The sequence below is a fragment of the Pelophylax lessonae genome, assembly GCF_965119305.1.
Source record: "Pelophylax lessonae genome assembly, chromosome: 10".
In the NCBI taxonomy this organism is placed as follows: Eukaryota; Metazoa; Chordata; class Amphibia; order Anura; family Ranidae; genus Pelophylax; species Pelophylax lessonae.
This window is the reverse complement of record NC_138777.1, coordinates 170,865,930-170,881,993: the sequence shown is the minus strand read 5'-3', so window position 1 is coordinate 170,881,993 and position 16,064 is coordinate 170,865,930. Positions and strand designations below refer to the sequence as shown.

At 44.9% G+C, this 16,064-nt stretch overlaps 1 pseudogene across 1 annotated transcript; it reads left to right on the top strand.

The window, feature by feature from the left end:
- Window positions 1-1,017: 1,017 nt before the first annotated feature.
- LOC309565650 (glyoxal reductase-like) lies at window positions 1,018-15,539 on the top strand (annotated as a pseudogene). Its single transcript, XR_014226114.1, has 2 exons — window positions 1,018-1,106; window positions 14,499-15,539. The product of XR_014226114.1 is annotated as a glyoxal reductase-like (transcript).
- Window positions 15,540-16,064: the final 525 nt, after the last annotated feature.

Genomic DNA, 16,064 nt, shown 5'->3' with positions numbered 1-16,064 from the left:
AAGTGGTTAATGGCCGTGTGTTGAGTTATTTTGAGGGGACAGCAAATTTACAGGGTTAGGGCTCTTTCACACGGGCGATCCGATCAGATCCGCCTGTCAGTTTTTTAGGCGGATCTGATTGGATCCTCCATGCAGCTCTACGGGGCAGCGGGTATCAGCGGAGACATCTCCGCTGACACCCGCTGCCATCCGTATCCGATCCTGTCCGTGAAATCTGGACGGATGGAAACCCTATTTTTCCATCCGTTCAGGGATCGTATCGGATGAGAGCAGACAGGTGGTCCGCTCTCATCCGATCCCCCATAGAGAGCAGTGGGGGCTGATGACACCTCCCTCTCCGCACTGCAAGTGGAGACGGACCTGTCATCCGCCAGCTCAGCGGGGATCCCTGCTGAGCAGCATGGATCCGCCTACGGAGGCGGACCGTGTGAAAGAGCCCTTATACAAGCTGTACACTCACTACTTTACATTGTAACAAAGTGTAATTTCTTCAGTGTTGTCACATGAAAAGATATAATAAAATATTTACAAAAATGTGAGGGGTGTACTCACTTATGTGAGATACTGTATACAGCAATACTGCAGATATATAAGCGTGTCGCTCAACCATTGTACCAAGCAACCGCATGCACAGCCCTGCAGTATACATATTGGGTCTGGACGTATTACTGGTGACATTGTAGTTTATGGGTGGGGAAGGGTTCCTCTTTGAGGTAATAATGGCAACATCAGTGAATGACACTTTTCATTTATATCATTAAATATGTTTTTTTTTTTCCACTACCAGCAAGTCTAGTGTCTGCTTAGATAACCGCTTGGTTTTTTCCTGATTTCTCCCCGAACTTAACCGCAGAGTCCTCTTATTCAGTGTTTCCTCTGAGGAGAAGAGAGTCACATAGAAAACCTCGGCTTCTTATCTCTGCCCGTTACACACGACGTTCTTTTCTCGCTGTGAGACAGTCGGAGAACGTTCTTCTGAGGTGATGTATCCAGCGGGATTTCTATTGGTCACCCAGAATGAGGGCTGGCCTTGTGGGCTCCTCCTCTCCCCTCAGACATGTGATCTCCTCATGTTCGGTGGAGCAGTGAAATGGAGCAGCACGGAGGTAGGTGAGCGGGCAGAGGGGAGCTGTACACAGTGAGCTCCCAGTGTGTGGGAGCGCTGATACTCCCAGTGTGTAACGCACAAGGGGATACGTCAGGTCATGTGACGCTTCTTCTGCTTCCTGGTTTAGTGAAGATGATAAACAGACACTTCTCCAGTGTGGTTGGGCAGGTAGTGAGTAGTGAGTGAGGAAGGGTTGTGTAGGCTTACACCTAGGTGTTGGTAACATTTCACATTGAAATGAGCCTCTATTGTCACTGAGGAGGTAGTGACCTCACCTTTCCTGGACAGGGTGTCAGTGTCATGACCCTGCACCATTGGGGCTCAGAAAATGTACCCCTCACCTCACTCTTAGGGGGACCTCTGCTCTTGTGTGGCCAGCCATAAAGCAGGTGGTTTCCTTTAACCCTTTGGGTGCAAGAGCTAAAAACATTTTGTTTTGCATATATTACTACTCAATATTACTTATAGAACCTAACTAACGATAAACCTGCTCTGTGCCACATTCTAAACCGAATCTATTTAACCCTGTGAATAAAAATTTGCTGTACTTCCCTATTCTGCACCTGATCCGGTCCCACGCTGAGCTGTCAGCAGCGGCTTCAGCGTGGAGGCGGGTGCAGGAGAGGCAGCCGACAACGGAAGCCCCATAGTAACTCTATGTGTGACGTCACTTCCCAGGCATTTCACCGCCATTGTCAGTCCTCTCCTGCACACCAGACTGGATCAGGTGCAGAATAGGTAAGTTCAGCGATTTTTGCTTTGCAGGGTTAGATAGATTAGGTTTAGAATGTGGCACAGAGCAGGCTTAGACCGCATTCACACTGCTACGACTTGGACCGCGACTTGTCAGCCTGACAAGTCGCGGTCCTCACGCTCCCACTGTGTAGTACAGGAGCCGTTCTAATTGGAGCGACACAAGTCGCTCCGACTTAGAAAAAGGGTCCTGTACTACTTCGGGGCAACCTGGAGGCGACTTGCATTGACTTCCATTATGTGAAGTCCGTGCAAGTCGCGCCGAAGTCATGCTGCACGCGACTTCACAGGTCGCCCCCTAAGTCGGAGCGACCTAATATGAACGGAGCCTTAACCTTAAGCTGGATACACACTATACAACATTTGTTTTTAGATTTACCTTTAGGCCCCGTTCACACTGGGCGACGCTACTTCCCGGGGCGACCTCCGAGGTCGCGGGGCGCTTCTCGCACCGCAACCTCGGAGCGGCCAGCACGGACTTCATAACATTGAAGTCTATGAAGGTCGCTCCGGGTCGCCCCAAAGAAGCTCCGGACCCTTTTTCTAAGTCGGAGCGACTTGTGTCGCTCCTATTAGAACGGGTCCATAGCTTCTCAATGCAAGGCGACCTGTCAGGCGACCAGGTCGCCCCAGTGTGAACGGGGGCTAAGTGTGTAGTGCAAGGGCCTGCCTGATTGCATACAAAATGAAAGTGTTTAGGTTTTACCTCATATTATATGGTTTTGGTAAATCTAAAGACAATTGTATAGTGTGTATGGCCCATAAGTTAGGTTTTGCCTGGACTTACGCTTTAGGCTCGGTTTCCACTGCTGCGGCTACAGAGTCGCGCTACTTCTAGCGTGACTCTGTAGTGTTCACTTGTTCGCGGCTTTCAGTGAGACATGTCCCTCATTATAGAGGGAAGTCGCACTGAAGTCGGCCCAAAAGTAGTGCACAAACTACTTTTCAAGGCGCCGCAACTCAAGTCGTGTCAGTGAAAACGGGGCAGATAGAAATGAATGAATTTTGACTTGCTGTGCGACTTGACATGTGTCAAGTCGCAATCGTGGAAACCGAGCCTTAAAGCGTTTGTTACCCCCCAAAAAAAATAAAATAAAGATCCTGTTCCTTTAACCAGTTCCGGAGCGCCCACCGCAGATATACTGCAGCAGGCAGCCCCTCCTGCGCGAACTGACGTAGGGGTACGTTGGTTGCACGCCTGGTGCTGGGGGGGGGGGCGAGAGCGCGCCACCGGCAGTGCACTTCTACACCCACTAAGCAGCGAGGACGCCACCTGCGATCGCTTCCCGCTGAGAGAGAAGAAGAGCTGACCGTTCTCTCTGAAATGATCACAGAGCGCCTGTGATCCTTCTATATGGGATCACAGGTCTCTATGGTCATTTCAAAAGCCACGCCCCCCCCCCCCTCCCCCAGTTAGCAATCACTCCCCTAGGCTTACATTTAACCCCTTGATCACCCACTAGGTTAACCCCTTCCCTGCCAGAGTCATTATTACAGTAACAGTGCATATTTTTAGCACGGATTCCTGTAGTAATGTTACTGGCCCCCAAATGTGTCAAAAATGTCAGTTAGGGATCCGATCTGTCTGCCGCAATGTCTCAGTCCTGCTAAAAATCACAAATTGCCGCCATTACCAGTAAAAAAAATAAATCAATAAAAATGACACAAATCTTTCCCCTAGTTTTTAGATGCGATAATTTTTGTGCAAACCAATCAAAATACGCTTATTGCTAATTTTCTCTTTTGCCAAAAATATGTAGCAGAATACAAATTATTTTTTTTTGGGAGGAAATGTTTTATAGCAGAAAGTGAAAAATATTGTTTTTTTTTTTCAGAATTGTCGCTCTTTTTTTGTTTATAGCGCAAAAAATAAAAATCGCACAGGTGCACAGTGCTTGTGCTGTGAAATTTGGCCCCTTTTATCACCTGAAATAGCTGGCTGATCCTGCCAGTTTCTGCTCTCCCCCCTGTAAACTGACCACGGTGTATCATGGCTGCTTAGCCCTGACACCGTGGTCAGTGTACGTGCCTCCATCAGCCGCAGCCCTGCACTGTGTCTCCCTCTGGCCTCCTCCCCCTCCCTGCTTTTTGCTCCTATGTCAGGTACCTGCCCCCTCCCCTCCTGCTGCTGAAAAACCTTTTAATATCTTATATAATCCTCCTTTTTTTTTTTTCTTTTTTTTTTTCTTTTTTTTTTTTTACCCTAATGATGGGTGCTCCTGTCATTTTGTTTTATTTAAAAAAAAAATGCTGGCTTTACCTGATTTCAGAGCACCGCTCGGCTGTCACGTGACCGGCCAGCCCTCTCCTCCTCTCCTGACTGACGTCAGTGGGGGAATCTCAGTCCTACCCGCTGCAGCTGTCAGGTGGGGAGAGGAGAGAGGCAGCGGGTCACGTGACGGCCGATCGGCGCTCTGAAATCAGGTAAAGCCAGCATTTTTTTTTTTAAATAGGGACAGGAGCACCTATCATTAGGAAAAAAAGAGGATTATATAAACTTAGCAGTGTGGGTTAACAACCCCTTTACCACTTCAGCTCCGAAAGGTTTACCCTCCCTTCATGACCAGGCCATTTTTTGTGATACGGCACTGCATTACTTTAACTGACATATGCATGGTCGTGCAACGCTGTACCTGAATAAAATTGATTCACCCCCCCACAAATAGAGCTTTTTTTGTGGTATTTGACCACTTCTGCGTTTTTTTTTATTTTTAATGCTATAAACAAAAAAAGACTGACAATTTTGGGGGAAAAAAACAATATATTTATTTTCTGCTATAAAACATTCCCAGAAAAAAAAATGTAAAAAATCGAAATTCTTCCTCAATTTAGGCCAATATGTATTTTGCTACATGTTTTTGGTAAAAGAAATTCCCAGTAGGCGTACATTGATTGGTATACGCAAAATTTATTGCGTCTATAATCTATGGGCTATTTTTATGGAGTTTTTTTTTTTTTTACTAGTAATGGCGGCGATCAGATTTATAGCGGGACTGTGGCGGACAAATCGAAACACTTGATGCTTTTTTGGGGACCAGTAACACTAATACAGTGACCAGTGCTAAAAAATATGCACTGTCACTGTACTAATGACACTAGCAGGGAAGCGGTTTACATCAGGTGCAATCAAAGGGGTAAATGTGTTCCTAGGGAGTGCTTTAACTGTAGGAAGGCAGAGATCTTTATTCCTGCTTAGCAGAAACACAGGACCTCTGTCTTCCCTTGTCACAAACGGCGATCTTCCTTGTTTACGTAGGCAGACCGTTCTGCCTGTCAGGAACAATTGTGGGACTCAGGGGACATTGGGTCCTGCAGCACTAAATCTTGTACCTGTACGTGATTTCGTGCAGAGGAGCCACAGCTCCGCAGTATATGTATGTGGGGTGGTCGGCAAGAGGTTAAAGTTGTAATAAAAAAGAAAAAAAAAGAGATCCTGTTCCCCTATAGCAGGTTAAACATCACAGTGCTTGTGCTGTCTAACCTGCCCATCTATAAGCTGTAAAAAAAAAAAAAGCCTGGTTGATCCTGGCTGGTCCTGTGTCCCCCTCTGTGTGGTGACCATGATAATCATGGCTGCTGAGCCCCGACACCGTGGTTAGTTTACGTGCTTCCGTCATCCGCAGCTCTCCTCTCCCCCCCCCCCCCCCCTACCCCCCTACCTGCCTGTCAGTTCCTATGTCTGTGAGACATCTCGGCCCCCCCAAGATATTAGTAATAAAGTAAATCTTAAAAAAAATGTCACTTCCAGCCCCTCTTTTTCATGCAACCATAACATAGTGTACATATTTTTGGAAAGCGAAGCCTCTAAATACTTTCTCTTTCATTCATTGACGGACACAGCTCCTTATATTCCTAACTATTGGGCTCTACTGCCCCCTACAGGAGTAGGCCACTAGACAGGAAAAAGCCTAACTAAGCCTATGGGGCAGTCCCAGGGGGGTATACTCCCACTCTCAGCTATAGGCACTCAGTTTTGTTACAAGCACTGTCAGAAGAAAGCAAACTACACAACTATAGCTACTCCAGTTTTTTCTGCCTAGTCAAGAGTAAGGACCTAGTTCCATGCTGGGATCTTTGGTTCTGGCAATTTTTTCTTTTTAGATTCAGTTTTTTCTCCTGGATTTTTCCTGTGAGATCTACAATCACCTGCCGGATTGGTCGAGGGGCTGGATAATATAGATCCAGTGGTCACCACAGTCTGGCCAGCGCGTGCATGCAGACCTCAGCTCCGCACTAGGTCAGCTGCGACATAGCCCCACTGGACGGAGGCTGGCCTGCGAGTTAAACCCCTCACAAGTTCGCATACGACCGGGTCTTGGCCCGAGTTGCAGCGTTCCTCCTGGCCGACAGCCCCCCATTTTGATGGAGGGGTTCTGTCTGGAGTGGTGCCTGCCTGGTTTCTGATATTATGAGTAGCTGCCCCCCTCTCCCCCTGGAGGGTTTTGGGGTGGATATGAGCCCATCCTTGGGACGGTCGGACCCCCAGAGAGGAGCATTATCAGTTGTGGCATTACCCTTTGGACTCGTTTCTACTCCTCGGATCTTCACAAAAGTATTAGCCCTGGTGCTAGCTTTGTTACACCATGGGATTGTGGTGCTGGGCTACTTGGACGATCTCCTTCTGCAAGCGGAGTCTCCTACTGCTCTGGTGGAAAACCTGGAGATCACAATACGAAGTCTGCGGGAGTTCGGCTAGATTCTGAATTTTCAGAAGTCTGCGTTAGTTCCATCCACAGAGCTGGATTATCTGGGCCTGGCTCTGGACTCAGCCTTAGCCAGACTGTTCCTTCCTCTGGACAAACTCCAGAAATTGTAGGCTGCAATTTTGTCTCCTGCTGTCGAGCAAATGGTCATCCCTCCGGACTTGCATGCGGTGCTGGGCCTGATGGTGTCTACCTTCGAGGCGGTTCCATTTGCGCAGTTCAATATGAGGTCCCTGCAAAGGGAGATTCTGGCCAAATGGGACAAGACTCCGCAGTCTCTAGACAATCAGATCCGGCTGAGTCGGGCAACGAAGGAGTCCTTGATATGGTGGCTTCGTTCGCCGTTGTATTGGGACAATGGTCACCACAGATGCCAGCCTGTTCGGCTTGGGAGGCATCCTCGGCAAGCATTCTGCTCAGAGGATCTGGACACTGGAAGAGTCCAGACTACCCATCAATGTCTTGGAACTCCGAGCGATCAGACTGTGCATGGACCATTGGACAGATCGTCTTCAGGCATGTCCAGTGCGCATTCAGTCGGACAGTGCCACGGCCATGGCTTATGTCACTCACCGAGGGGGGCACAAAAAGTGTACACTGTGTGTTATGGCTGCATAAAAGAGAGGGGCTGGCAGTGACATTTTTTTAGGAGGTTAGAATCACTTTAAATTCCCTAAAATAAATTTTCTGAAAGCAGGGATCCTGTAGAATAAAATGGTGACAATTGCAATTATTTTCTGTTTCAATAATTTTATTAAAAGTTTTCAGGAATAGGGTCCACAATGCAGGTGAAACATATCAAAACATTAAGAACCGGTATAAAAGGGAATCAAATATTATACCACCAGTTATTTCCGACACAAAGGGTTGCCATATAAAGTAGAAATTCAACATATAGAAAAAAAAGGTTCTTATAAAGCAAATGGCAATCCCACTCAGAAAAGGCAGGGAAATATTATAACCCATACTTCGCCACCACCCACTGGCACGCCGGCATGGGCCATGAGTATACATAATGCTCAACAATGAGTGTAATGCCCCATACACACGTGCAGATTATCTGCAGACTTTTGTCTGCAGACTTACCAAAACCATATAATATGAGGTCAAACTTAAACACTTTCAATTTGTATGCAATCAGGAAGGCCCTTGCACTACATAGAAAAGGTAAGTCTGCAGACAAAAGTCTGCAGATAATCTGCACGTGTGTATGGGGCATAAGCAACACAACTAAATGAAAAAGGAAGTGTGAATTCAAGTAAGAAAAAGGGGGGGGGGTTAAAAGGAAGACAAGACAAAGAAAAGGATCAAAAAGGAGAAGAAGAAACCAAAACAAAGCAAAAGGAGAAAGAAGACAGTTGTGATTATTTTATTGTCATATGGATATTGGAACAACTGTTCATGAAGCCCATATTTCCAGTAAAAAAAATAAAATCACACTTCTATTCATTTTGGTGCACACAAATGCAATATAATTTATTTTTTTGGTAAAATATGGGGTTCAAGAATGTCCATAAGCAACACTTTTTTCAAAGATAAGTTCACCCTTAACCCATCCCCCCCCTTTTCCTTCCCTGCTCCCCCGTCGTTTATAAAAAAAAAGACACCGCCATGCAGGGCTTCGACTGCGTCACTTATTCACAGAGTTCTGTGAATGTGAAAACTACCAACAGCCTTTGCAGATGTCAGCTTGTAGTAAACTGCCACGAAGCTGTTGAGCACTCTAGGTAGTTTGATTCTTCTTGTCTGTGTGAAACTGCCTGCTTGTATGATGTATGTGCAGACAGCTCACACTGACAGTCTGTAAGAGTCCAGCATGGCACTCACGATCTGCAGATGGCGGGTGCAATGCTTTCCAGGCTACAAAAAAGAAAAGATTTGTTATGCACATTTTATTTTACCTACAAAAATAATGTGCATTTATTTATTTTTAAAGTGAACTTATCCTTTTAAAATGGTTCTATAGCTCATCAGTTATGGAATTCTTGTTCTCACTCTGACATGCACAGCGATACCAAACATGTTTGGTGCAGTAGTCAATTTTGTAAGTGTTTGCTTGGGTTTGTGGGTTGTTTTTTTTTTTTTTTGTGTCGCTCCAGGTCGCCCCAGGTCGCTTGACATAACAAAAGCAATGTTAATCAATCAGTGCCGTCTTAATTGGCACTACTGAAGTCGCTCCGACTTCAGAAAAGTGTCCTGTACTACTTTGAGGCGACCTGTGATCCGACTTGTCCCATATACTTCAATGGGAGTCGCCTCCTTATCTTAATTGAAGCGACTTGTGATCCGACTTTCCATAAAAATGGTATTAAACAAGAAAAAAGTGCATTTTACTTATAATTTTTATTAAAACCTGAATATGTCTTCTGTCCACCTGGCCGTTTTTCTTGCAGGCATTTATCAGGCATTTTTGGAGGCAGGCATGACTTTTTTTGGATTTAGTGTCTGGGGGGTCTAAAAAGTGTACCTGTGAAGTTTCAGCTCTGTAGCATGTCCAGAACCCCAAAAAAATTAGCATTTTTCTTATAATTTTTATTAGAACAATAATACGGCTTCTCTCCACCTGGCTTTTTTTCTTGCAGGCATTTATCGGGCATTTTTTGAGGCAGGCATGACTTTTTTTGGATTTAGTGTCTGGGGGGGTCTAAAAAGTGTTCCTGTGAAGTTTCAGCTCTGTAGCATGTCCAGAACCCCCAAAAAATTAGCATTTTTCTTTTAATTTTTATTAGAACATTAATACGGCTTTGTGACGAGACCAATCTCGCCACTGGGCGTTGGAGAAGCCTGGTTGCTTGCCTCCTGGAATATGACTATGGACCTAGGGGCTTTTACCCCTTTAAGACTGTATTTGGGCATGAAAACGTGCCTGCGGTCGGTCAGAAAAGGACTTCCGTCTAACTTTTTAACCCCTGGAGGGTTTTCTATGATTTTTGGTTATGTTTGCATTTGAAGTATGCTGATTCTGAAAATGTAAGTTTTATTTGAATGTGATGCATATTTTAGAAGTTATGAAAATGTTGCTTTTGGTCTGAGGTGGCTTTGCATTCACCTATTGTCGGGTGTGCTAAGTATTCCTGTTCCATTCTTACATGCTAATGACCTTGCATTGTTCTGGCCAGGTGGCTAGATAATTAGTTTAGTGTTATTTTGTGCCTGTTTACAAATCTATCTGCATATGCTAATGCAATGAGACTCACATTACCTGATAGTGTATATAATGTGTTTGTGTGGATTTAATAAACAGTTCTAAGTCAGACAACTGCTTGAACCTCACACGGAGCCTTGTCTCGTTCTTGGTGGGATTCACTGTATGCTGTTGGAGACTGATTGCTAGGAGTGTAAGCTGATGTATGCTTTTCCTGTTCGTCTGCTAGCAGCTATTCGTGAGGTTCCAGGTTGGAGTGCTATTTTGTATCCAGTTCGGGAGTTTGGTGTCCTGCAAGTAGCTGTGCCTGTCTCTCAGAAAGGGGCATATCGCCTAAACGGATTTTAACCCCTTGTCTGCTGAAACGGTCCGTTACAGGCTTCTCTCCACTTGGCTTTTTTTCTTGCAGGCATTTATCGGGCATTTTTGAGGCAGGCATGACTTTTTTTGGATTTAGTGTCTGGGGGGTCTAAAAAGTGTCCCTGTGAAGTTTCAGCTCTGTAGCATGTCCAGAACCCACACTGAACCCACAGAACCCACACTGCTATATTAATAATTTATAAGAAAAATGCTTTTTTTTCTGGTTCTGGCCATGCTACAGAGCTGAAACTTCACAGGGACACTTTTTGGACCCCCCCAGACACTAAATCCAAAAAAAGTCATGCCTGCCTCCAAAAATGCCAGATAAATGCATGTAAGAAAAAAATGCAAGGTGTAGAGAAGCCGCCACACTGCTGTATTAATAATTATAAGAAAAATGATATTTTTTTTGGGGTTCTGGACATGCTACAGAGCTGAAACTTCACAGGTACACTTTTTAGACCCCCAGACACTAATCCAAAAAAAGTCATGCCTGCCTCCAAAAATGCCCAATAAATGCCTGCAAGAAAAACGCCCAGGTGGAGAGAAGCCATATTCATGTGCTCATAAAAATTACAATAAAATGCTCTTTTTTTTTGGTTCTGGACATGCTACAGAGATGAAGCTTCACAGGTACACTTTTTAGACCCCCCAGACACTAAAGACATGCCTGCCTCCAAAGACGCCCAAAAAATGCCTGATAAATGCCAGCAAAAAAAAAGGAAAGGGAAATTAGGTCACAACACATCATATTCTGATTGGCCAAATACAAAGTCGTCTCACGTCAAGTCACGCCGAAGGTGCGCTAAAAGTCGCCCCTTATGAGGCGACTTTAGTGGTTGTGGCAGTGTGAACCGGCTCAAAGTCCTGTGTGTAGCAACATAGTTAAAGACGAGCTTTAGCTACAGTAGGTTTCTAAAAAAACTGCAGCTGCTGACTTTTAGTGCCGGTTCACATTTGTGCAATGCGGGAACGCTGCGGATATGTAGCGTGATCCCACATCGAATCCGCACCTCTAGCAGTTCACACTGCCATATGCGATACGCAGGGGGTGTCAATTAAAAGTTAACGACACCCCCAGTTGCGATCGCATATCGCAGTGCGATCTGCAAGTTCGCACAGAATCGGATTGCATTAGTGTGAACCACTATTCGATCCGATTCTGCTGTGGATAAAAAAAAGCCTCATGTGCGAGTTTAGTGCGGATGCAGTCATACAAAGTATATGGCTGAAATTTGCACCGCACATGAGATCGCATGTAATTTAGGTGCGCTCCGAATTACATGTGATCTCTGCGATCGCACTAATGTGAACCCGGGGCTTAAATGATAAGTTCACCAGCTCATTGAGAACTACAAGCCATTCACTGAAATGGCTGGCAGTACTTGTAGGCATTCATTCACAGGAAACTGAATGAATGATAAGTGTGTGGGCGGAGCCCCGCAGAGCTTTGTGTTTTTTTTATTTTGACAGCAGGGGAGAGAAGATCCCCCCCCCCCCCCCCCCCGCCCGTTGTCACAGGGAGGAAGAGGAGGAGAGACTTGAAAATGTTACATGTTCCACCATAAAAATATGTGAAGCATGTAACATGTTCCAAAGACGTACTTTATCATTTTATAAACAGACACTCACCTGTCCAGGAATCCAGCGTAGTCCTCCCCTGGGGTGGTTCTTTGCCAGTCTTTGGGTCCCTGGCGCTGGCATGTTCACTGTGGGAAGCCGGCCGTGACTCCTTGCAGCTTTCACAGCCAACTTCCCACTGTGCGTGCATGCTGCACCCTCTGAATGGTCCCACAGCCTCCAGGCACCTGTGACTTGTCCCAGAAGTTAGGGAGGGGGGCTGTTCTTCTGCTTCGAACACTTAGGTGATCGGAGTGGGCATTTATCAAAACTAAATGCTATTCCCACCCAGCAAAAAGAATAAAAAATTCAAAATGTGTGTGTGTTTGATTACCTATCATTTTGACATCTGTCATGAAGGTTCTGGCCATCCAGGAAAGAGGTAAGCTTGGGGTGATACATGGGGAGTACATTTATGAGCATATAAAAGTGATCGAGCGACTCAAATCGCTGGTATATGGGAGGGTATGGGACAGGGATATGGGAAATATGTTGAAGTATCACCAGAAGGAATCGTTACAGAGGAGTCAACCCAGATATGCCATATTTTGGGAACATTTCTGGGAACAACCCCCTATAATTATAAGTCTATTTATACAGCGATATTGCTGAACTGACCAGTTTTCCAGAAGTCAAGCTTAGGTGCCATCGGGGACTTCCATTTGAGCAAAATGGCTTTGTGGGCATAAAATAACAGTAAACTTATCAACATTCTCATTGCTCTAGACATGGCCAGTAAGTGGACTAGACCCAGCACACAGACACCCACCCTCATTGGTACAGATAACAATGTACACTTTTAGGGTTTATTATCACTTTAAGCCAGGCTTTAATTTCTGAAAGAAGGCCAGCAATACAAGATTACATGTTTCTCTGACAACAACTGCACTTTAATTTCCATTTCTCATGGCATGTGTTCTGTAGTCATATGTTGATGACTGGGCTGCACTTCAGGATATGAGCGGTGACTACAGTCTGCACAGGGCTATCACAGACCGCCTTTGCCGCTCAGCAGGGCAGGGGGTGGGAGGAGCTGTAGATTGGAAAGGAGAGCTCCTCCCACCCCCTGCTCTGCTGATAGCATGACATTGTCGGGTGGGCGGAGGACCTGGGAGAGGACACACGGACTGATCAAAGCCTCTGCCCTGCTAAATGTAATAGTCCTGTGCAGGGTATGCAGACTTTAGAATGGGGAAGTGTCATGTTACAGAGGAAAAGGGGGGGGGGGGGCAGACTGCAGTGGCACTATGATGGAGGGGGCTGTGATTGCTAGAGGTGCTGTAATATATAAGGGACTGCACTATAATCATTACAGTACCCCTTTACAGTGCAGTCCCCTTTATATCACAGTGAGTGCAGGTTGAGGCTGGGGACCGCTGATGTACTGTATATCTGTACAGTGCGCTATGTTTATAAAACGAAAAGCCTGAGGGAGTAATGCAATGTCCCTTAGTTCACAAGTAGGCCACACATTACCTTTGCAAAGAGGCATCAGATCAAATTATGAGATAAGAATGTGATATGTTCATACAGCCCAACATTACCTCTAGTTGTTAGAGAAACCTCATTCTGCTATAGGGTTGTGTTAGAAGAGAAATTTTACCTTTTTTTTTTTTTTTTTTTTTTAATTTTACCTTTTAAGCTGATTCTGTAATCCTAATATAATGTTTTATATTTTAATATATTATAATTTGCAATTAAAAATTATTTCATTTTTAAATGCAAACAGTGAAAGTACCTGCAATTCGACCTGGTGTCAGCCTTTTGCTCTCCCTGTACAGCAGGTAGAGTGTGAGAGGAAGTAGAAGTATAAAGAGCCAATCGGTTCTGACTTAACTCGATAGCCAGCTTGGACTTGCCAGTCCCGGTGGCCCCAAGACCAACCACAAGATGTGTACACGCTCGGCCACCGCAGCTAGTCGCTGCTGCTTATAAACCAGCAGCAGTAGATTTCCTTCTGCTGGGAATCGCACCATGGCAAAACTTCTATGCGAATGTACCCTAAGCAGCATAGTTTCACTAATTTTATCTCTATAATAAGGAACAATCTGTATAAACAATCCCAATGCTCAGCTGCGATCGGCTAGCTGTGGCCGCCACTGTAATGACAGGCTGTCAGCAGCTGTAGCTATTCATGGCTGTTCATACACCCATTGATTACTTGCAGTGAGGGTGGCTGGATACACTGTGAACAGCCATGAATAGCTGCGCCCACTCGCAGCTGTCAAACCCGGCACTTGGGATCTGCGCCGTGGCAAAACGCCTGTGCAAATGCTCCCTTAATGTATTAAGACCCGATTCACACTAGCGCGACTTGTCAGGCGACTTGGTCGCCTGCCATAGATTAGCACAGGACCCGTTCTAATAGGAGCGACACAAGTCTCTCCGACTTAGAAAAAGGGTCCTGTACTACTTTGGGACGACCTGGAGGCGACCTGCATTGACTTCAATGATATGAAGTCCGTGCATGTCGCGCCGAGGTCGCGGTGCACAGCGTCGCCCCAGCAAGCCCCTATGTGAACGGGGTCTTAAGGGATCAGACAATGATTCTCACCAACTCTGATTATATGTTGTTGTATTTACACGTTTAATCATGTGTTCCTTTTTTTAAAGGCGTATATAACTAAAACCTGTTCTGTGTGGAAACTTGCTTTACTGTATTGAATAATTAAAGGAAATTGAACTGTGATTGATGACTGAGTGAGATGATAGTTTTATTCATAGATATGCATGAAAATCGAGAGACCACCAAAATCTCAAAGGAAATTGTGATGGATGCAAATGTAATTATTTTTTTTTCCTTTCATAGACCTACAGCCGACTTTGACACTAAATAATGGGGTCACTATGCCTCTGCTTGGTCTGGGCACATTCCGTCTACGTGGCCTTGAAAATGTTATACAAGCTGTAGATGCCGCATTGAAATATGGCTATCGATCATTTGACACAGCTTCTGTCTACCGCAATGAAGGTGATCTTGGCCAGGCTTTGCGTCAGCTTCTCCCTAAATATAACTTGACTCGTGCTGATGTCTTCATTACAACTAAATTAGCCCCTGTAGATATTGGTAAAGGAGCACGTGAAGCTTGCCTGAGGAGCCTGGCTGAACTAGGATGTGAATACTTGGATCTTTTCCTGATTCATTGGCCAGGTAAGCAGGGTTGGCGAAGTGATGATACCAGGAATCAAGAAGCAAGAAAAGAGAGCTGGAAAGCTTTGGAGGACTTGTATCAGGCTGGCATTATTAGGGCACTGGGAGTATCTAACTATACAACATCTCACCTCACAGAGCTGCTTGGATCATGTTGCATACCACCAGCAGTGTTGCAGGTGGAATTTCATCCACGACTACCACAACTTGACCTTTTGAACTTTTGTAAAAAACATAGGATCCACTTGCAAGCCTATTCCTCTTTAGGATGTGGTGACCTACTGAAAAAGGATGACGTGACTAAGGTGGCAAATATCCATGGACGCTCGTCTTCCCAGATATTACTTCGGTGGGCTCTCAGACAAGGTGTTGGGGTTATACCCAAGGCCTCAGTCCCTGAAAGAATAAAGGAAAACATTGGGGTCTGGGACTTTGATATGAGTGATGAAGAAGCTGAGACACTTAGAGGGGATGGCACAGAGAAGAGGTACTGCTGGGATCCTACTGGAGTTATATAGAATTCTATACTCTCTATATAGGTTTCTGTTTAATGGACATGTAGTAGTTACCTTTTTATATCCCTTACTCTTCTGTCCGTTATTACGGAAAACATCCCTCATTTATTAAAAGCAAAGAATTCAGCTTATTTCTTGTTTTAAGGTTGCTTAAAACATTGGCATTGGTTTAAGATGCAAAATGAAAATTACATTTTATGACTTAACTGCAAAAAGGTGACATTTGGATGCAATGGGTAACTACAGCTTTTTGCTTTTTGGAACTACTAAATTGACATCTAGATGTAAAAGAAAGCCAACATTAAAACATATTGGGAGCAGCTTCATCAATCACTTTTCTGGCAGTATGGTCCCTTTAAATAGTCTTACTCCTAATTTATGAAAGCTTTGCAACAGGTTCTTTATAAGTTCTGACATGTACAACAAATTCAGGTAGTTATTAAAGCTATTTGTGCCACTTTCACATCATGTCGCTATGGCTGCAACAAATAAAAAATAAATTGCTCCAGTTTGTAGATAACAAAACTGAAGATAATTAGGACCAACTAAGATGGCGTACAGAAACATGCCAGAGTTATCGGGAGTAGGGGAGGGATGTCTATTAACTTTTTTAAAGTGTTTATTAGCTTAGTTGGTTGCTAGGATGCAGGACTGAACTTGGGCATTAGGCGGAGATCAATAGGGATGCTGAGGGACTAGTTACCCATCA